At 43.7% G+C, this 23035-nt stretch overlaps 1 protein-coding gene across 13 annotated transcripts in view; it reads right to left on the bottom strand.

Annotated features, from left to right (window-relative positions):
- The window catches only part of BANP (BTG3 associated nuclear protein), a 124488-nt gene that overhangs the window by 4488 nt on the left and 96965 nt on the right, over nt 1–23035 (bottom strand). The window lies entirely within an intron of this gene.

The following is a 23035-nucleotide window of genomic DNA, read 5'->3' as shown; positions in this document are numbered from 1 at the left end:
GAGGGCAGGCAGGAGGGACAGGAAAGGCACCATGTTCTCTACCCACAGGCAGGACACATTCCTCAGCTTTTCCTGGGGCCCCTGGAGCATTTGAGAGTCAGGGGAGATGAAGAAGTTCCCCCCCACCCCCCGAATTGACCATCGAGTTTAAGAAATAGCAGAAACATGGGTGTAAGTTATAACACCCAATGATCCAGATGGAGCCAAGAAGACCTCTGCATGAGGAGCGGCAGATGGGAGAGAAGACACTGATAAAGGATAGAGGTAGAACTCCCGGGAGGAAGAGGGAGGGAGGAGACCAAGTTCCAGAGACAAATCACCAATGCACAGGCCCCCATGATAACCAGAGATAGCACCCTGGACTGTCCTGGAGATGGGGGCCTGGTGAGGGCCCAGAGACAAAGTCTAGGTAACCCTACTATTCATGAGCACCTCCACATGCAGGCCACCTCCAGCCCAGCCCACCTGGTGCTCTCGCAGCTGGAAGGTAGGCTGGTGCCTTTGGCCTCCAGAAGGTCAGGATGGGGAGGTGGGAAAGGAGATCTCTGAGGCTTTATATTCATGACAGTGAAATGCCATAGCTGTGAGGGTTTTTACTTGGGCATTGAACCCCACTTCTCCTTCAAATTATATGCCTATGGTACCACCGCCCAGGGTCACTTGTGGGCCATCCACAGTGGGGCAACAATGACCACAATACCCAGCCAACCCACTACCTCCCTCAACAGCATAAATGCTAAGGAAGAAGGTGTGGATCCACAGAGAGAAGAGGGATTGCCCACTCTGGGAAAGGCGGGCTCGGAGTCCTTTTGAAAATAAGGTCTGTGGTTTTAAAATAGCATTCTAGTTTTTTTGGTTTTTTTTTTACAAACAAGAGTTCTATTTCTTTTACAAGGAATTATCAGTGGAAAAACAGGTAAATTCCACTTTTAGAATAAAAGATGACAGAAAGTTGTTAACTATTTTTGTTTCTTCAGAAACCACAGTTCCATAATCTAACACCAGCCAGCTATGTTGGGAGGATACTGGCCCCAAAATGCACACATCTCTCTCCCCGGACCCTCATGTGTGTGCCCTGGTACTCACAGAGGCACTCTACAGACAGGACTGAGCTGATCATTTCGAGATGGGGAGAATGTCCTTGAGTATCAGGTGGGCCCAATGTCACATGGATATCTTGAAAGCAGAGACTTTCCCAGCTACAGAGTGGCAGAGGGATGCCACATACGAAGAATCACTGGCCATGGTTGGCTTGGAAGATGAGGAAGGGGCCATGAGCCAAGGACTGCGGAGCCTCTGGAAGCTGGAAAAGAAGCCTCCAGAGGAACCAGCTTTGCGACCCCTGTTTCAGCCCAGAATGACCATGTTGGACTTCTGCCCTCCAGTCTGTACAGCAGCCACAAGATATGCATACACTGCACTTGCCATTTTCGAAACTGCCTTCTTCGAGCACAGGGACTTGTTTCTGAGCTGACAACAATGGCTCTTTATTTAAAACACTACTTTTTTCCATTATAAACTGTTTGCACTAAAGAGTTTTTGAAAGGTTAAAAAATAAAGTTGGAGAAAACTAGTCTCCTCTATTATTCACATTTTCTTTTCCTCAGCACTCATTCTCCTTCAGATCTTTCATGATCAGAAAACTGGGCACGGTTCTGTCCAGTTCCATAGCTTTGCGTCCCCATCACCAGGGAGGCTGCCATCCTATCCCCATCCCCATGGTCCATAGAGCTGAGCAGTCAGAGGCAGCAGTTGGTATGGCCGCAGCTGGTGTGGTCACAGTCCAACTGAGGAGCCAGCTGTGCCTGGGAGCAGTCAGGGGACAGCAGAGCTTGGGGATATTCCTGAAGCACACCCACAACCCTCAGTTCTAAAGCTGAGAATCCGAGTCCCCTCTGCATGGCCCAGAGGGCCTCTGCTGGGCATCAGTCTCCTTGTGGCTTGGGAAAGCATCGTTTTTTAAGAAAGGGCACCCTGGGTACTTTCAGCAAGCATCTCTATATGCTCTCTACTCCACAAACTCCCAACATGTACAGTTCAAAGGACTCTAATCAAGAAAAACTAGCTGGGACCTGAAGAAAGGAAGACACGAAGCTGTTTAGTCATGGAAGTGTTTTAGGAGCCTCTGTCCATCAGAAGCTTCGGCAGTGGCTAGCTTGTGTTTCATCCCTTTGCCTCTTTTTTGAGGGGGCCACCAGTTCCTCCTGTCCACAGGTTGTTTCACCCTGGTCTGTAAGTCTGAAGTTAATGACTGTACCACTCTGTCTCAAGGCTTCTATGCCATCTTTCCTCGTTCCCCATCTTCACAACATTTCTCAAATTGTTAATTCTTTGCACTACTTAATGTATAGCTATGTTCTCAGGAATCTGGAGATTCCAAACCTCTAGCCCAGCAGTGGAGCCACTGCAGAAACACTGACGGACAATGTGGCATTAATTGGCCCCATGTCCTTCCAGACCTTATTTCAAGTCAAAGATAACACAATTGTGAGTGGGGGACCCGCTGGTTTGGATTCTGGCACAGTTCTTGTGGCATCTGCATCTGCATCTCTTAGTGAGCAGACTCACTCCTGGCTTACAGGCATCCGAGAACGTTTTATGAAGTAGTCCCATGTAGGAATGTCCATGCCATGTTCTTGCTTACCAGCCCTCATGTCCCCCCAGTGCAACACCTCATGTCTAATTGGCACAATCAAGAGTCATTTATTCCCAGTGGCAAAGATGAGGAAAAAGTAATGTGGGCAACAACATTCCACTCAGTGGATGTGTGTGGTTCAGGTCAGAGGTTGTGCTGGACAACAATGCTGTCCCACAACCGCTAGAACAAATCAAAATGGGGAAAAGACAAAAGGTAAGAGACCTGGTAGGAAATCCTCAAAACCGCCCAGCCGCCTGTCCCTTTTCAGGGGTGAAAGTGAGAGACGGTACAGACTGTGATGCCATGCCTGCCCTAACTCAGCACTGATTTCTAGATCCTGGACTAAACTTTAAAAATCTAAGCAATGTTTTCAAATACTAAGCTAAAATGTTAGATATTTTAATATAGTCACAGTTTATTTTAAAGACCCCTTAATAAGTGAATTTGAGGTCAAATCATATAACAATTTTTAAAGGAAACTTATGAAGTCATGGAACTCATTTCCAAAAAGGTTCTGCCTGTACTCTGATTTTGGCGATGAGCCACTACCCTCTCTAAATGAAAGGCATTTTACAGTATCCTAAGATAGATTTTCCCCTGTCAGCATTGCCAATAAAGGGACTTCTCATATGATCTACACAGCTGATTAAATCTTAAGAATTATAATGTCAGGAACCTCAGAATCTAATTGTGCAGAATTATAATAGTGAAGATAGGCGCATTACCAGCCTGGCTGGTAAATGAAAATAAAAATAGGAAAATGTTCTCCATTGGGAATTCATTCAAAATGCTATGCTTTTTAAACATTTCCACATTGGTTTGGTTTTGTTCAGTGATCAGAAATGAGTTAAACATTTAACATGCAAACTACTAGAGGAAAAGACCGTCCAGCCACTTAGTTATCACTCGACCCCTCCTCATACTCCAGACCCAGCAGAGAAACCTGCCCAGGGGACTTTGGCCACGTGAGGCCTCAGCAGGAGCCCCGCTGCTCAGCTTCAACACCTTGACTCCAGCACTGGGAGAGCACCTAAGGCTGCCTCCTGCTCACTCACCACAGCCCCATCTGTGGCACAAAGCTGGCCTAGATGAATTCCTACTCATTTCCCAAAATGAGCTCTCAGCTCCTTCTTCCTTCTTCCTGCTCATTTTCTGTTTGGTACCTTTTCCAAACAGGCTCTGAAATGCAGAAAGATCTAACTGGAATGCAGTGAGCTTCCAGGCCAGTAGCCAGAGGCAGCACCTCCTGGCTGCCAGCCACTGCGAGCCTGCGGCTTCACTTAGAGTGGGGCTCCCCAAAGGGCAGCACATCGTCTGTGAGGCACTCAGGGGTGGGGGGCCACACCCCAGCTTCATTCAGAGGGTTCTACATTTCTGAAGCACAGCCAATTATTTTCCAAAAGAAAAATGGCCCAGGCACAGATATAAAGCAGCCTACTAAGGGGATCCTGGACCTAAGAGCACTGTTTTGTGGAGCACACACATCTGGTTTTCCTTTCTACATTGCTAATTCTGAAACTGTTTAATACCCAAACGAGATAATGCAAAACTGGTGCAGAACCAAAAATAAATGCAAGAAGCCCAAGGACTTTTCAGTAATATTCAGATATAGAATTCCCAATCCAACCAAGAATCCACCGAGATTAAAAAAGAAAAGAAGACCTAACACTTCTCCCCACCCTCAAAGAAACCTAAGAAAAACCTCTTAATGCACTTAAAAGATCTGCTTATAACAGTTTAATTAAGTTTGTGGCCAGGAACTAGACCACTAATCCCAAGGCCTCCTAGAAACAAATCCCTTACTTGTTTTGTGTTTATGTTTAAACTAGAGGCCCAGTGCATGAAATCCATGCATGGGGGATGGGAGGAGAGGTCCCCCTCAGCCCAGCCTGCATGCACCCTCTCACAATCTGGGACCCCCTCGGGTAATGTCCAACTGCCATCTTAGGCCCAATCCCACAGGGATCCCTGCAGGATCAAGCCTAAACTGGCAGTCAGACATCTTCTTTGCAATCCGGTACCGCTGACTCCTAATGGCTCTGCCTGCCTGCCTGATCGCCCCTAACCACTCTGTCCTTCTGCCTGATTGCCCCTAACCATTTGCCTGCCTGCCCCTAACCACTTTCCTGCATGCCTGATCACTCCTAACAACTTGCCTGCCTGCCTGACAGCCCCTAACCGCTCGCCTGCCTGCCTGGATCTCCCCTAACTACCTCTGCCTCAGCCTCCACCGCCACAGCTTTGTCAGGAAGGACATTCGGAAGGTCTTTCGGCTGTCTGGCCTAACTAGCATATTACGCTTTTATTATTATAGATTGAACTTGTTGCCCTGGCCAGTATGGCTTAGTTGGTTGGGCATCATCCTGTGCACCAAAAAGGTTGCCAGTTTGATTCTGGGTCAGGGAACATGCCTAGGTTTCAGGCTCGATCCACAGGAGTGGGTGTGCAGGAAGCAGCCAATCAATGTTTCCCTCTCACATCCATGTTTCTCTCTCTCTCCCCCCACTCCCTCTCTCCCTCTCCTTCCTCCCTCCCTTCCTCCCTCCCCCCCTCCCCCTCCCCCTCCCCCCTCCCTCTCCCCCTCCTCCCCCTCCTCCTCCTCCTCCTCCTCCTCCTCCTCCTCCTTCTTCTTCTTCTTCTTCTTCTTCTTTTCCCTCCCTCCCTCCCTCCCTCCCTCCCTCCCTTTCACCCTCTCCCTTTCTTTCTCACAAAAAAAATCAATTTTATAAAACATCTTTAAATTGAACTTGTTAAGATAACATAATCAACCAATCAGGCTGACTTTCTCAAATCTGGTTATTAATTCAAGGAGTAGCTTCCCTGTCATAGAAAAGTGAGGAGCTTAGAGAAAGACTCCTGTCCTGGAGACACTCCCAAATCAACTGGCCAGGATATCTACCAGCCAAAAGTCTTTTTTGTACATTTGTACAGCAAAGCCAAAGACAAATGACCATTCTTAAGCCTTTAAACTCTCTGACGGACTAGCAGCATGCTTCCCTAAACTCCATTTTGAGTGCTTTCATAAACCATATCGCCATTAGTAGCTGGTCCGAAAGGAGCTCAAACGGCAAGGCTCCTCTGGGATCGGTCCTTAACAAAACCTAGCACAGAGACTTCTCACAGCCCTCAGGTTCAAGCCAACTGAAGCAACATTTCAGAAAAGCATTCTACGGCCTACAGCACGGCTGCAGGTGCAAAGCCAATAGGCTAACAGCCATAAGCCAGATTTACAGCCTGGGGCAGAGGGACGATGTAACAGGGAACCCAGGTCTAGATTATGTGCACACAAAGATGCTGTGTGGCAAGCAGTAATATAATAAAAAGCAGGTTCTGCCATATGCTCTGTGGCTTGAGTGTTCCAGCATTGGAGCATGAATCTCAAACACAATCTAAGAGAAAGCAAAACAAAACCTAAAAAATAGAATAAAGCAGAAACGGAAGTTTGGAGATAACTTGGTATTCATCCCCACCGTTCCAGATAGCTCAGCCTTCCTGGGAACAAATCTTAACCATGTGTCTTAAAACTTTCCAGTTGATTAGGGCTGGGGGTGGAAGGAGGTTTAATAACTCAGCCAGAGTCAAATCTAAGGCCCTTCCCTCTTTCCCAGGAGGCCTCTTGCTTCAAGAAAGGGTTGGGGGGGGGGGGGGGGGAGTGGGTGAGACAGAGCAAGAACGAAATGAAAGGCTTATTTTAATTATGGGTGTAAGTGATACGTCACAGCACTATAGTGCCTTTCAGACCTCAGAAAGGGAAAGGGTTGCCATTGCCAGTCTGCTAGCCATCACACTTCCTGGCTGCAATGAGATGGGAGGCCAGCTATTGTCCCAACTGATAATGAGAACAAAGCGGCCACCACCTCAGACAGAGACTGTGCAAGCACTGTGCTCAGGGCTGCTTCCTCTCACTGTCTCATGACAGTGTTCTCATGGCTCTGACCTTTTTTCAATTCTGAAAACTCACTGCACAGAACTGCAAAAATTATTGTTGTGTTCACTGTGATGTGCCAAAATAAAACAACTAAAAAGATGTGATGCAACTTTCCTATTGAGTTCAAGTCAGTAAGAAGCATTAATAAAGTACTACTTTATAAATATCCATGTTTTACTTAGTGATATGGTTGTCAACTAATTTTCCCTCCTAATTGGAATGGGGAAAAACGTCTTCCAGTCTTCATATTCTCACATACAACCCAGATTGCAGGAGTGATCTAGGTTGCAGACCAACAGCCTCCCTGGGAAAGACCAAGAGAGGTGCCTCCTATGGCAGGTGCAACTACAGAGGAAATATTTAAGAGTTCTTGCATAAATTTCAAAGTTCACCATGTTGCAGAAACACAGCTTCGATATTCATGATGACTAATGGGACATCTACACATTCCTCATATTGGAGACACAGCCTCCACCAGCCCAGTGTTATTATTCTATTGTGATAAACCATGGTGCTTGCCATCTCCTATAGAGAAGTAAAGAAATGTTCAGAAACTGATTTGTACACCAGCTACTAACAGTAAGACTATTACACACCGACTACTAACAGCTATCTTAATTATTATAATAGTATTAACTATTATACAATGACTACTAAGAGTAGGACTATTATCACTACTTACTAACAATAAGGCTAGTACATATCAACTACTAATAGTAAGACTATTATTACTAATACTAATAGCAAGACTTATCACTACTTACTATCAGCAAAACTATTATATACTGACTACTAATAGTAAGACCATTATCACTACTTACTTATAGTAAAACTATTTATTACACACTAAATACTGACAGTAAGACTATTATCACTACTTTCTAATAGTAAGACTATTACACATCCAGTGAACAAAGTCTTATTAGGTGTCAACCTATCTCTGTCTTCACCAGGGGCCTTTGGAGAGGATGGCACTCTTCCCCTTTCAAGGCCACAGTTCTAAAGATGACTCCACTCACATTCCACCCTCAGTGCATCATGACTTCTAGGCACTGAGGAGGTGCAGGAAATTCTTCCCACTACTGAGTGTCCTTTCATACAAGCGAAGAAAAGACTGCTCCTGTGTGCACATCAGACAGTGATTGGCGTCCTGGGAGGGACATGAAGGCACAGAGAGCACAGGTATCTCCCACAGGAAGCCCCACTGCACCCAGGATTTCACCAACTCACATCATTTCACAAATAACTTGTGTCATGGTGCAGAGCCTGGATTTGTCACACATCTCTATGGGATATAGGCCCAAGGTGGTGGTAGTCGGCCAATGTTGGGGTCGGGGATATAGTGGGATCAATTATGTCTTCTAAGCTATCTCCTCGTCCTAACCTCTGAAACCTATAGTTGGAGCTTATTTGAAATGGGGTCTTGGAGAATGCAAAAGATGAGGTCACAATAGAGCAGGAGAGATCCTAATTCAATGAAAAATATCCTTATAAGAAGAGGGGAACTGGACATAAGATGGAGAAAGGAGAACACCATGGAAACACAGAGGCAGAGGTTGGAGTGATACACTCACAGCCAAGGACTGTCAGGAGGCCCAGGAACTGGGAGAGACTAGAAAGGATCCGCCCCTAGAGCCTCTGCAGGGAGTGCTACCCTCCTGCTGCTGACTTTGGATTTCTGGCCTCTACAACTGGAAGAGAGTGCGTTTCTGGCTGTTTTAAGCCACTCAGTGGAGGTCACCGGTTTAAGGATGATGGCCCAGGGAACAGTCTTCACATTTCAGACGCTCAATTAGAATATATGCCAGGGCCATCTGGTCAACTGCATTTAGTTGACAAAAGTTTAGGCTTTTGCTTCCTGAGAACATCCTGACAGTTCTTCTGCTCTCCCTAATCTTTGTCAGCTCTTCACAGGCGAGTCTCTCTAGGTAAGCTCAAAGGGTAGCTTGCCCCTCTGTCCTTTCAAAGGAGAAGCCAACAGTCTTCCCCCAAATTGCTAGGCTAATAGGTTTCCTGGACACCTTAACAGGTTTGGGAACAGATCTGCGTTGGGTCCAGTGCAGGCAGGTCCTAAACCAAGAACAGCCAGTACAAGAGTGATGCCACCCAGCAAGATACAGCAATCTTAAGTTACTCCTGTTGCTTAAAGACCATCATAAGAAAGCTGCCGCCCAAACCAGTTTGGCTCAATGGATAGAGCATCGGCCTGCAGACTGAAAAGAAAGCTGCCAAAATTCAGAAGACAAAAGCCTGTGATCTCTTAAAAAAAAATAGATCCCAACCCAGCCAGTGTGGTTCAGTGGTTGATCATTGATCTTTGAACCAGGATTTCATAGTTCAATTCCTGGTCAGGGCACATGCCCAGGGTTTGGGTTCAATCCTCAGTGCGGGCATGCAAGAGGCAGCTGACCAATTATTCTCTTTCATCATTTGTTTCTAGCTCTCTCTTCTTCAAAAAAGACAGATTTCTAGTCCTGGCTGGGTGCTCAGTCAGTCGGAGTGTCATCCTATACACCAAAAATGTTGTGGATTCAATCCTGTCAGGGCACATATAAGAGACAGCCGATCAATGCACGCTCACTCCCTCCCTCTCATATCAAGGAACATATTCACATATTCTAGGGTGAGGATTTAAAAAAATAATTAATAAATATATCATATATAAAAGATTAATATGCAAATTGACCAAACCTCCACTATACCCACAAGCCACGCCCACCATCCAATCAGGAAATGGGTATACAAATTAACCCAACCAAGATGGCTGCATTCTTGGAGCGAGCCGGAGGCTTGGGTTTCCCCAGCAATGGAGGAAGCCAAGTTTCCCCGCACACCCTGGCCAGCCCTAGATTCCACCCAAGGCTACAAAGTTTCAATTATAGAAGATAAATAAATCCCAACAAAAAATGGCAGCAGCCACAGAGCTGGAGAGAGCAGGAGGCTTGAGTTGCCCCTGGCCAAGCTTCCCACACACCTGACCTGCCTTGGCCTCCACACAAGACTACAAAGTTTCAATTATAGAAGATAAATAAATCCCAAATACCAGGACCTCTGCTTGGGTCACCGGGGGGCATGGCCAGCCTGCAAACCACCACAGGCTCCACACCCCAAGGAAACCCCCACCCTGATCTGGGACAATCTTCAGGGCAAAACAGCTGACCCCCACCCGTGCAGCAGGCCTCTATTCTATCTAATAAAAGAGTAATATCCAGATTGATGATCACTCCAACACACAAGAAAAACTCTCAAAAAGCATTTCACACTCAGCCAATGGTGGGCCACCTCTAGGAAGGAGAGTGAGGGCTGCTTATGAAGAGTGAGTTCACACTTTACAGAGTGCTTCTATATTACCCAGCATGATCTGTGTTCATGCTATCACCATTCACCGGAACGAGAAACCATCACCACTATAACTCCAAATGAGAGAGAGGGAAGAAAGGAGGGAGGAAGGGTAAACTTCCTCGAGAAGGTGATTCAACCTCAGAAAACTCATTTTGCAGATATGGAGTTAAAGCTACAAGCTGGAGCTGTGCTGGGGTTGGGGTGCAGCAAGGCAAGGGTCCAGGACAGATCAGTGGAATGAAGGCCTGGAGCTCGGGGTTCTCTTCCTCCTATGCCCCTCACTGGCCAAACCAAAGAGGAAAGCCAGTGGGTGAAGGAGCCTAGAGAAGACTGAGCCAGGAGAGCAAAGGTTCATATAAAAGAGGCCAATAACAGGGATATCCCTGTGTTCTTCTCCACTGCAGTGTCCGCTCTGGGGACATCCTGGCTGTTGCTGCCAATGGCTGCAAATGTCAGGATCACACATCCGCTGTTTTAGTCATCAGAAGAGCCCCATTGGTCATCATTCAGCCCCAAAGTTAGCAGACAAGGACCCAAAGTCCTGGATGGTGGGCAGGACCATGGTGCCAGTGAGTTTACATGGGAGCAACAGGACTGGCTGGGGTCCAAGGCCCCGGCTGCACACAGGGCATTTGACACAGATGTCATCTTGTTTGTTATCATTAGTTCCACTTTGCCAAGAGGAAATGGGGCCTCAGAGGCTAACTTATGTGCCCAGGATCACAGGCCAGTAAAAATACAACCAAACAGAAGAGGCTTTGAATGCAGTTGTGGCAACTCCTCTGGGCTGCTCCCGTCACACCACAAGGCTGGAGCCAATCCCTTGTGGGTGACTGAGACATGTTAGAAAAAACTGAAAAGAATGATTACGCAGCAAATCATACAACTAAGAAATCTTAAGAGCTCATTTGACTTTAATAATAATTTCCCATTAAAACAAAGAAAATTGAGAGATCCAAGATGTCGGCTTAGGTAAACACACCTAAATTGCTGCCGTACACAAAAATTTCAAAACTACAACTAAAAGACAAAACATCTATCACCCAGAGCCACGGGAAAGCTGGCTGAGTGGAAGCTCTACAACTAGACTGAAAGAGAAAAGAGCATTCAGGGCACAAGCGCTGAAAAACTGAGGTACGGGGGGCGTGCACGCACAATACGGACTGGTGGCAGATCCAGGCTGGCAGAGGGCGTTGCTTTCTTCAACCCGAAGAGAGACAAGCTCCCGATCTCTCTGAAATCCAGTTTCTGGAAAGAAGCTGGACTGTCTGCCATCGGGTCGGAAAGTGAGGGTGGCTTGCTTGCAGAGCTTCGCGCAAGAATAATTGCTGTGCTGGGGCGCGAGACTCAGGGAAGCAGTCAGAGAGGCAAAGACAGCTGACTGGCAGCCATTGCTGTTTGCCACGCCCTAGCCTAGTGATGTCCTGAGACTCCGCCCCACACAATTTACAAGCACACCCAAGCTCCAAGCAGTGGCTTTTGCATATGAATGGCCTTCTCTATTGCAGTTTACCTAGCAAACTTGCAACCTGGTGCAGACAGCTCCAAAGCCTCCAAGCTCCAAGCAGGGAGGAAAGGACTGTGGTTCTTGCTGCAGCTCCTGCAGGGTGGCCTTAGACCAGGGGTCTTCAAACTACGGCCCGCGGGCCACATGTGGCCCGCAGAGGAGTCTGATCCAGCCCGCCAGGTTTTTTGGGCAGTGAGCGAAGCCGAGGTGTTACAGTAGGAATTAGTAGTTCATATAGTCCAGCCCTCCAGCTCTCTGAGGGACCGTGATCTGGCCCCCACTTTAAAAAGTTTGAGGACCCCTGCCTTAAACAGTGGCTGAACTGCACCCCGTTGGAGATCCAGAAGCCAGTGTATCTAATGGTCAGTGTGAGACACCTCACATCCATAAGTGACACATTTGGGAAGCAGACTCAGTGAGCACCAAAGCCCCACTGAAACGAGGCCTGCGTGTCTCCAGCGCAGCAGTTCTTCCATTATAGACACAGAGGGTCCTCACAGCTAATTGGCCTGGAGGTCAATTCCACCCAGTGTACCAACAGCAATCAAAGCTTAACTACACCAAGACTTCGCACTAAGCCCACAAAGGGGTGTACCAAGAGCAACCACCTCAGGTGGTTGGGGAAGCTGAGCTACTGGTCCCTATAGATCACCTACCACACAAAGCCACTCCATCAACACAGGGAGGCAACCAAAATGTTGAGACACAGAAGCATGTCACAAATGGGAGAGATGGAGGAAAGTAAACTACTGGAAGACACATTGATAAGGTTACTCAAGAAACTTCTAAAAACTGCTGAGAAACTTGAAGAGACCTTCAAGGACCTTAATGAGAATACAAAAAAAAAAAAAAAAAAAAGGAAAAGGACTAGTTAGAAATTAAGCATATACTGTCTGAAATAAAGAATATACAAAAACTCAACTGTATATCAACATACCCCAAGAGTCAAACCTGGAATATGAGGAAACAAAAAACACCTAATCAGATAAGCAGAAGGAAAGAACAATACAAAAGTGTGAGGATAGTGTAAGGAGCCTCTGGGATAGCTTTAAGTGTACCAACATCCAGATTTTTGGGGTGCCAGAAGAGAGAGAACAAGATATTGAAGGCCTATTGAAAGAAATAATGATAGAAAACTTTCCCTACCTGGTGAAAAAATAGACTTACAAGTCCATGAAGTGCACAGAACCCCAAACAAGAGGAATCCAAAGAGGACCACACCAAGACACATCATAATTAAAATGCCAAGGGCAAAAGACAAAGAGAGAATCTTGAAAGCAACAAAAGAAAAACAGTTAGTTACCTACAAGAGAGTACCCATATGACTGTCAGCTGATTTCTCAACAGAAACTATGCAGGCCAGAAGGGAGTGGCAAGAAATATTCAAAGTGATGAACAGCAAGAACTACAACCAAGATTACTCTACCCAACAAAGCTATCATTCAGAATTGAAGATCAGATAAAGAGCTTCACAGACAAGAAAAAGCTAAAGGAGTTCATCACCACCAAACCAGGATTATATGAAATGCTGAAGGGTATTCTTTAAGAAGAGGAAGAAGAAGAAAAAGGTAAAGGTAAAAACTATGAACAACAAAAATACATCAAATACATACCTACCAACAAGTGAATTTAAAAATCAAGTGAATAAAATACCTGAAGAAAAGAAGGGACTATTGAATATAATAGAATCAGGGATATAGAAAGGTAGTTGACTGACAATTCTCAGGGGGAAGAGATTGGACAAAAATCTTACACCTATGGATGAAGACAGTGGCAGGGGGTAAGGGGATGGGGTGGGGTGGGGAATCAAGTGGAGGAGAGCTATGGGGGGGGGGGGAAGAGGAAAACCTGTAATAATCTGAACAATTAAGATTTATTTTATATATATATGTTAAAAAAAAAAAAAAAAACTAAGAAAGAAAAATATTCCTAAAACTTCAATAGTAAGAATGACAAAGATCTTTATTTTATATACTCTGCACATTTATTCTAAAATAAAATACATAATTAAAATTTTTAAAACAAAAAAAGAAAATTATTTATGCTAAATCCCCTCTACTTAAGCCTTAGTTAAGAAGAGAAAACAGCTACAAGGCCTTCACTCAATTTCTTTTTGGCCAACTTGTCTCTTGGCTAAACATCTGCCAATCACAAATTATTAAGCCTTGGTATATTCTCCAACTCTGGAGAGGCTTTTGGGAATTCAACTCAGGTGCCAATGTGACATCACCCCAAATGGAAGGTAATTCTCTCAAAAAGATTTGCCAACTATCTACATGATGAGGACTTTTTTTAAGGAGCCACAATTTTCCATCCTATTTCAGTAGTAAGCCTTCCATTAACTGGGGCCCGGTTTACACGACAGTCTTCAATGCAATGAGATGGACTTACCAGTGGCCTAGAGTTGGTGCCCAGTGTGGGTATGTGGCCCAGCAGGGTTCATGTCTCAGTGCTTGGTCACTGCCTGCCCTGCTCTGGGTGATGTACTGCCTCCATTCATGGACAGAAGATCTACAACTGGATTGTTGGCCCACATCATCACAATTCTAAAGGCTCCCACTTTAAAATCATCTGTATAAATAAATTCTCATCTTTCACTAGCTAGAACGCCATCCTCAGAGCTTAGACCAGCCTTTAACAATAGGCACCAGGTTTATTTTTACGGACTCTATAATAACAAGTGCATGGCATTGGGTGTCATATATACATTTGATGACAAAGAAACATTAAGTGAGAATAGTTATTTAAAGCAAACAATAGCTCAAAGGGGCAGGTGAAGAGGCAGAATTAAAAATCAGTCTGTGTCACTTTACAGGTTTTTTGTTTGTTTACTTTGGGAGTCAACATGAAATAGCCTGAATTCTAACAGTAAGTGACTAACTGTATTTGTGTGCATATGAAAAACCATTTCTAGATGATCTGCCTAATCTGCATGTATACATTATGCATAAAGCAGCTATCAGTTCAATGTGTTCTTAATCTCCCCTCTCCATCTCTACATACACACACCTGATGGTTTCAGATATTACACTTTTTCTTTAATCCAAACCCAGTTGCATGTCACACGTATTTCATTTTTGAACTACAAATACTTAAAAGAAAATATTTAAAAAAATGGTAATGAATTTTACCAAATATGTGCAAATTCATTACCCATGTGAGAGGAAACATGGAACCTTCCAGCTACTCAGAATAAGGGGAACGATCCTGATCTTTGATATGTTACCTGATCTTTGCTATGTTACCTGATCAGAAGTTGACCTCCGCTCTGAAATTGGCACTGGTTCTGCTATGGATTATGTAGACACATAATATGGTACTCTTAAAACCTGTCAGTGTGAAAACACCCACAGATTGCAGGCTCCCGGTGAGAAAGATAGGAATTTGGGTCTCATGTCCTTTGGTTTCCCACAGGTTAGCGAGTGAGTTAAACAGCATAGGATTCTCTTTTTAGTCATTTCAACACACTGTTAGAGCAGCAACTTTAACAATTTAAGCAGGGGCCCTGGCCAGACTAGGTCCATAGTTTCTAGATGAAGATTTCATCATAAACACACAGTGAATATAACAGTCCCCTCAGTGGTTCACTCTCTTAAGTGCGTAAAAATGGGAAATCACATTGTGCTTGGCATTTTTTTTTCCTTCTGCAGTAATTCTGCCCTTCAAAAGTTCAAGGGCTCATAAGATTTTAGTCAAGTTCATTGGTGTCTTCTTATCTGTCATAACTCAGACACCACAGGCCTCACTGTTTGTGCCTCTCACCACTGAACTGATCTGCAGGTGGTTCCCTGCTCACGCACCCTGTGATGAAGATGATGTGCTCCTGGAATCTGCACACCCTAGAGACCGGCCACACCCAGGCACACTCAGTGCAAATTGCGGTGCTACTCCCAGTCCATACTCCTCTGGAACTGGAAGGAACCACCAGAGTCCAAACACAACCACAGTTAAGGGCATGGGGACAATCTGCTTGTTTTATAAACATGGACCAGTTAGAGTTTGCACAAAGAAAGACCCAGGGTCTAAAAGGTCCTAATAGGTGCCTTCCATTCATAATTTTTCTGTCTATAAAGTGAGACATCTGGGGCTAATAGTACCAAGGGGTGTTCCTGCTTCTGAAATTTCACTTTGCACCCACCTTCATTCTCCACAAGCCAGAAGTTCAGAAATTAAGTTCCTGGTGCAGAAATGGTAATCTTGCTTCCTTTCAACAGATAGCAGCTTCTCTGATGGCTTATAGAGTAGAATTCTTGGGTCTAAAGAATCCTTCATATGTTTCATAGACACTCTGCACAGCCACTCAAACCAACAGGTACACTGGCCTGTCCCCAGACGTGGGCTCAGGCTGCCCCACCCAGTGAGGTAACAGTTCTTATTGTGACACAGCAGGCCTGTTAGCAGGCAACACATACACAGTTAAAAGACTGTGACAGAAAAGTTTCAAAAAAGCCCAAAATAAATCACCAAAGATTCCTTATACTGAAAAATATCTACAACTACAAAGAAAACTGGAATTGCTCAGGAGTCACAAATTTTCAGGTTATTGAGCTGTAAGTTTAAATAAGAACTCTTCTAGCCCAGCATGAAAGGCTCAGTGGTTGAGCGTTGACCTATTTCAGGGGTCTTCAAACTACGGCCCGCGGGCCACATGCGGCCTGCAGAGGAGTCTGATCCTGCCCGCCAGGTTTTTTGGGCAGTGAGCACAGCCGAGGTGTTACAGTAGGGATTAGTAGTTCATATAGTCCGGCCCTCCAGCTCTCTGAGGGACCGTGATCTGGCCCCCACTTTAAAAAGTTTGAGGACCCCTGACCTATTTGAACCAGGAGGTCATGGTTCTATTCCTGATCAGGGCACATGCCCAAGTTATGGGCTCTATCTTCAGTAGGGGGTTTGTAGGAGGTAGCCAGTCAATGATTCTCTCTCGTCATTGTTGTTTCTTTCTCTCCCTTCCTCTCTGAAATCAATAAGTAATCATTTATTTATTTATTTATTTATTTATTTATAAATTTTATTTTATTGATTTTTAACAGAGAGGAAGGGAGAGTGATAGAGAGCTAGAAACATCAATGAAAGAGAAACATCGACCAGCTGCCTCCTGCACATCCCCCACCGGGTATGTGCCCGCAACCAATGTACATGCCCTTGATCAGAATTGAACCTGGGACCCTTCAGTTCACAGACCAACACTCTATCCACTGAGCCAAACCAGTTTCAGCAATAATTTTTTTTTTTTAAAGAACTCTTCCATACATTTTCAGGTTATTATTCATGATTAAAATTATTGATGAATATATACTGCATTTTTAATAGTTTAAGAGTGTTTCAAAGTCCTTCTAATAACCTGTGTATCTTACAATTAAATAAGTGCTAATTTGTAATAATTACTATTGTATTCATTCATCAATCATTAAGTATTGATAATTTGATACTACCCCAGGCACTGTGTGGAATAGAAATAAATAAAATTTAGATCTAACAGTATTAAAACTATTTAATTTGACCTTATCAATACATATTTGACAATAATGAAATTGATAAAAAATGATTCTGAAATTTTAGGGACTGCCACCCCTCTGTTAACTGTCTGGTCAGAAGACTGATGTGGAACTCCACAAAGGGGCTCAGAGACCAGTGTGCAATGTGTCCAAATCTCTGAAAACTATCTTTAGGATTTTATTATAAAGTTACTTCAGCCCATTCTAATAAGACATCGTCATTTCAACTACCCAAATATGAAAATGTACATTTAAGTAATCATTTCACCCAGCTTCTCTCTAACATTATAGTGCCCTGCCCAGCCCAAACTGTTGTCCAGCTTTTTCCTGGTCTTTCCCGCCCTGAAACCATCTTGTCTGTTACAACTGTAAGGACAAAACAGAAGGCCGAATCATGCCAGCGTTCTTAACCAATTGTCCCCGGAGCCTGAAACGCCTTCCTCACTGCTCAGGAGAAACCAAAGAACTAGTGAGTTCTCGGGTTTTCTGTGCTCGCTGGCATCCAGTCCGTTTTGCTTTATATAACAAGCCTCTATTGGGGACCAGAAGGATTCCTGGAAAATTAGAGCCAGCAGCAGGAAATACCGTGGGCCTCTTGTCTGGTCCGAGCCAACTGCCTCAGACTTGGTGACAAACCTGCAGGGTCTCACTCAGTCCAAGGCTGCCGGTGGGCCTTGCTCCTCAACCAGTTGTCTCTGTGACTTTTCTAAGATTTTTTTTTTTACCTTTAATGGCTTAAATTATATTTTCCACCATTTCTGATACAGAGGCTTTTCAATAGAGATGAATTCTCTGAGCTACATAGGTTCTCCAAGATTTCTGCTTGTGTTTTGGCATGCAATACAGGAACACATTTCCTTGAAGAGAACATTTGTATTAGAAGTGAAGTGATCAGTGTATGCCATCTAGGAGGCTGACTTGTTCTTCCCAGTGTGACAGACCAATAAAAGTAGACAAGCTTCCCAGAAATAGAGATATTTACAGCTACAGACAAAGGCATCGTACATGTGCATGCATGGACACACATATCCTACACACATTCCTTACACACACTTATACACACCCTAGACAAACACACCCCTCTACATACACACCCTACACACTCGCACCCTACACAACCATACACACATCCTTCACACATACATATGCACACCCTACACAAAACACCACTTCACAAACATGCCTTATATAATACAACACACATACACACACACACTCTACACAATCCCCTACACATACACACATTTTTCTCATCTACTCAAAAAAAGTCCTACATTTGAAATGTTAGATACTTCCTATCTCTTCAAGTCTTTTTCCCAGTTGGATTTAGAGGCCTCACTTCATGGGGAAAATTCTGACAGCCCCCGAAATTTACCTTGAAGCAAAGTATAAGGAAGGACACAAATGCCAAAGAAGTCAAGATAGGTTTAAAAGTTAAAGAATGCCCAAGTTGTTAGTTGTTAGTAACATTATCTCATCAATACACAATGAGATTAACATGGATTTATCACTGTGTTGTTTAATATACATGTATCAAATGTATAGGTGAGGTGTATCCATTATTAAAAAGGTAGGCTTACCAGAACACAGAGAATCTCCCTAATTATCAAGTACTCTGACATTGTTTAGCCTATATACATACAGTATATAAACTTTTTCACATACATCTTAGATGACATTAGATACAACCTTAAAGAGAAAACTTAACAGTACCAAAGTATGCATCTAGCTGAACCAGTACTAAGCCATTTCATGATTCATGATCTAAGCAGCATGACTAAAACTCCAGAATTTCAAGATTTACTCAATGGCTGGAAACCTCCCAAATACAGAGAAATAACTGAACCAGAATTCAGTGTTTCAATACATATAATTTTACCTAGCAACAGAGTCTGATACAAAATGAGTGTTCAACCTACTGGGTTCAAATTCCACACCCTGAATGAACCCTATGTCTAGAAGCAGCACCGTGCCTCTTCATGGTTCTGCTCCACACCAAAGTGCCTACTGAATACAGACTGTAACAAGGCAGGAAACAGCTGCCACGATTAGTCCCATTTCTTGTACATTTCCACAGCTTCCGTTACCTTACTCCCAACTAAAATTCCTACGAGTTGGGCAAAGAAAACACCATCATTTCAGTCCCAACTGAAAGAGGCAGAGAAGGCAATAAATAGACAAGACCGATTAGAACACAGTTCAAGATCATAAAAAAACTCACTCAATTCCTTGGTGGTAAGAGTGGTGGTGATGGTGGTGGTGGTGGTGGTGGTGGTGGTGGTGGTGGTGATGATGATAGTAGTAGTAATAATGATGATTATGATGATGGTGATAATTGTGGTGCCAGTGATATGGTAATATGATGACCGTCATAACAACAGTGATGATGATGTCCTAGACAACTATAGCTACTCTGGAGCTTCAGAGGTCATGAGAGTTGGGTTCTGGAACCATCCCTGACTTCACCTCCCTCTATAATCCTGGAAAAACTAACTCCAGTGCAGCCCATGCTTCCATGTGTAAAGGGGAATTATACTCACCAAGTTCCTGAATTTGTCTCATTTCCTCTATAACAGTGTTTCCCAAAGTGTGGTACGTGTACCCCCAGGGGTACGGGAAGAGTTTGGTGGGGGTACGCGTTGCACCGGAGTTTGGTGGGGATATGCACTGCACCGTGCTTAGCTGCGCCTAATTCTACATTCTCATGAGTACGAGGGGTACTCAGCGTTACGAAAATTATAGAAGGGGTACACATATGTCAAAAGTTTGGGAAACACTGCTCTATAGAATACTACCAAAAACATTGTGACGTAGGAGAAAGCACATGCTCTGCTCCAGGAAAGGGATACCTGAGTCACTGCAGGCAGATGGCTAGCTCCCTGCGATGTTTTGGAAAGAAAGGTATCATTTAGCTGAAGGTAATTTATATGATGGGGAACCTTTATACATTACATAGAAGTTAAAGGGACCCCTGACTTGTTCTTCTTGGTTATGTTTGATCTTTATTAGCAACTTAGTATAATTAAAACAACACATCTATCAGCACCCTCTCAGGAACAGAAGCCTATCCTTGGGTGTTAAAGAGCCCAGTAAGCAGAGGAGCTGCAGACATGGTGCCCAAGAGGAATTGGAGGTCAGTCAGCAGCAACTGCCAATTATCCAAAAACAGATTGCTTTTGGAGCATTATTTCAAACATGAATAAATGTTTAGGTCTTTTGTTTTCTTAAACTCTCCAAAGAAATGAAATAAACAGAATGCAAAAGAATCTCAGAAATTGTACAATCTGTACTTTAAAAATCTTATTTTTTTAAAGCAAAAAAATTTTTAAGACTGTTTTAATAATTCAGTAATTACTTGGAGTGATGGACACAATACAATATACAAACGATGTATTATGAAATTGTACACCTGAAACCTATATAATTTTATTAAACAATGTTACCCCAATAAATTCAATTAAAAAACATAATTCAATAATTAACAATGTATAATTATGAGAATGTAACAGATTTTATCATTAGCCAACCTGTTCCAAAAAAAGCACACAGTTCATCAATCAATCATATAAAGTTTCTCCATGTAGATTTTATGCCACACAGGTGGGCTGGTGTCTGCCTGAGGTCACAACACTGACATTGATAGACTAACCCCCAACCCATTGACCTGAACAGGGAAGGTCATTTTAGGGGGTTGTAGCATAAGATTCACCCAATAAATGTCTATGTGGAAATATGTCCATCCTCTAACTGCACTGGTGTCTCGCCTTAGAATCACACAACTCCAGTGCAGCCCATGCTTCCTGTGTGCCTCCTGTGCACTTGGGCAGGGCAGGGCCTGCCTTAAAGAACTGAGTCAAGGCGTGTTAAGCACAGCAAGGATGCTGAGAGACCCAGGCAATTCCACACCTCATCCTTCTCAATTCAAGATCCTGGCCTGGGTATCGCACACTGCCTCTCCAGGAAAACCATCTCCATGGGGGCTTGCAGGGCCTACAACCTCAGCTCTTAAATGCTGGTTGCATCCCCTCTTGGAGTCATGCTCCCCATACTGTGAGGGCCTAGACAGAGGAGAGCCGAGGAGGGGCTCAGGCAGACAGCCCAGCTGAGCTCCCAGCTGTGGGCCAGCGCACTCCAGCCCTAGGAGTGAGCCTCCCAGACAGGGCAGCAGAACAATCACCTGATTTGCCAAATAAACCCAGAGAATCATGAAAGATAATAAATGGTTGTCATCTTCAGCCTAAGTTTGTTAATACAGCAAGAGGTAGCTGAAACGAGTGACAGCTGGTTGTGTAAGGAAGCGTCCTCGTGCTTACAAGTTCTATAATAAAGATTTTGTTGTCTGCAATTTACTATCGAATAGTTTAAAACACGACAAATATACATACATCCTTACTTACACAAATGTATGGTTGTTTATACTTTTATATAATTGAATCAGGACTCATTCAGGACTGTTTCTAATTCAGGCAGATTTAGAATTAGAATCCTCTGTATTTCAATGCCAATGTCAATTAATGTCTGCAATTTTTATGGACATGGTAACTTCTTGTTCAACCATCATTCCCACTTACATGACTATGTGGAGACAAACCACTTACTCAGTTTCCCTGGCAACTCAAGTGCTCAAAGCAATCAAGAGTCACAGTCACAAAGGCAGTGAATATACTAAACGCAGTGCCTTGTCCATGTTAACTGCACTTATCCCAGTTGATCTTGCCGGAAATATCTCAATTAACCCAAAAGAGAGGATTCACATCCTTGTTAATGTGATTAAAATGCTCAGCTGGCCTACATGCCCATTCTCTCCTAAAAAATGTTCTTAATTTAAGTATTACATGACGCTCTAATTAAAACAACACATTTCCTATGTCTTATGCAATCTAAACCCCAAGAAAACAATTATCTTTAGAGAAGAGGAAAAAAGTAAAATATTTTTGTTTCAGCTCACTTAAATGAGTTACAGAAGATGTCTGGTTTTGATATGAAGTCATGAGGCTGGGAGTTTCATGTCACCAAGTGTGACCTCGAAGCACTCCTGCTTCCACGGTGGTGCCAAAGTCAGGTCCCTGTCCTATACTGACTCCAAAAAGCCTCCTGCAGAGCAGGGCACATCTCAAGGTTTCAAAACCACCTTCTCCCTCACCTGTCACACAAATGTAAACTTTAATACCTTATACTGAGGATATTTTTAGAATAAATGTCCTTTTTTTTGGCCACTTCTTTCCTCCACTACTCAAATTTAACCTAATCTCTCCACTTGCATGTTTAAATTTATAACTGCAATGTAATCTCCTAAACTAAGCCAGATTTATTTGTTGTTTCTCCAACTGATTAGATACTTCCGCAAAATTATTTTGAGTTGGCCAAGTGTTCAATCACATCAAATTAATCAGAACCAAACCATGAACCTCTTGCTATTTAAACTGAATATCTGAACATTCCCTATAAGAACTTGGAAATTTTTTAACTGAAATTCACCAACTGCTAAAACAAGCTTACAATCAGCTGAGTTGCACATGATTTCTGAAAAGCTGGCCTGCACTGTTGATTAATTACATCTGAGCTTGACCCGTCGTCTTTGCTTTCATGGTTTTAAAGTATCACCTGCCAGTATCCACTCGTCTTCCAGAGGGTTAACCTCCTAACCCATAGTTTGCTTCTGCCAGCACTTAGGGAAACTGCTAATTGTGATCAAATTTGGATAACAGCTTTGATAATATTTAATTACAGGACATAGTCCTATCCATGTAAATAGAAAGTATATTTCCATACAACATTAATGTATTAGTCCAAGTGCACAACACACACCAGCAACCAGTTTACAAACTCCTGTCACTGGTGCTTTAAAAGACTCTGAATTAAGCAGAAATGCTCTGAGGATGTAACATAGCTGAGAGTGTTTTAGTGATATCTAGGGAAAGGTGGAGGTTTGGATAGGCTGGAATGCACTGTTTCCATTAGAGCATCAGAATAGAAAGCCCACACACACTGAAGCCTTGCTGTCCAGTGCATTTCTGGAAGAGCAGGGATCTAAGGAGTGAGGATGCCTGGCTGGGGTAAAACTCTGACTCACACCCACGGGTGCTCACCTCTGAGCCTAAAAAGGGCTTCCAGAACAGAATGCA

Source organism: Pipistrellus hanaki, assembly GCF_964339955.1.
Source record: "Pipistrellus hanaki genome assembly, chromosome: 15".
Lineage (NCBI taxonomy): Eukaryota > Metazoa > Chordata > Mammalia > Chiroptera > Vespertilionidae > Pipistrellus > Pipistrellus hanaki.
The sequence above is the reverse complement of the archived record's forward strand: the minus strand, read 5'-3'. Positions and strand labels throughout refer to the sequence as shown.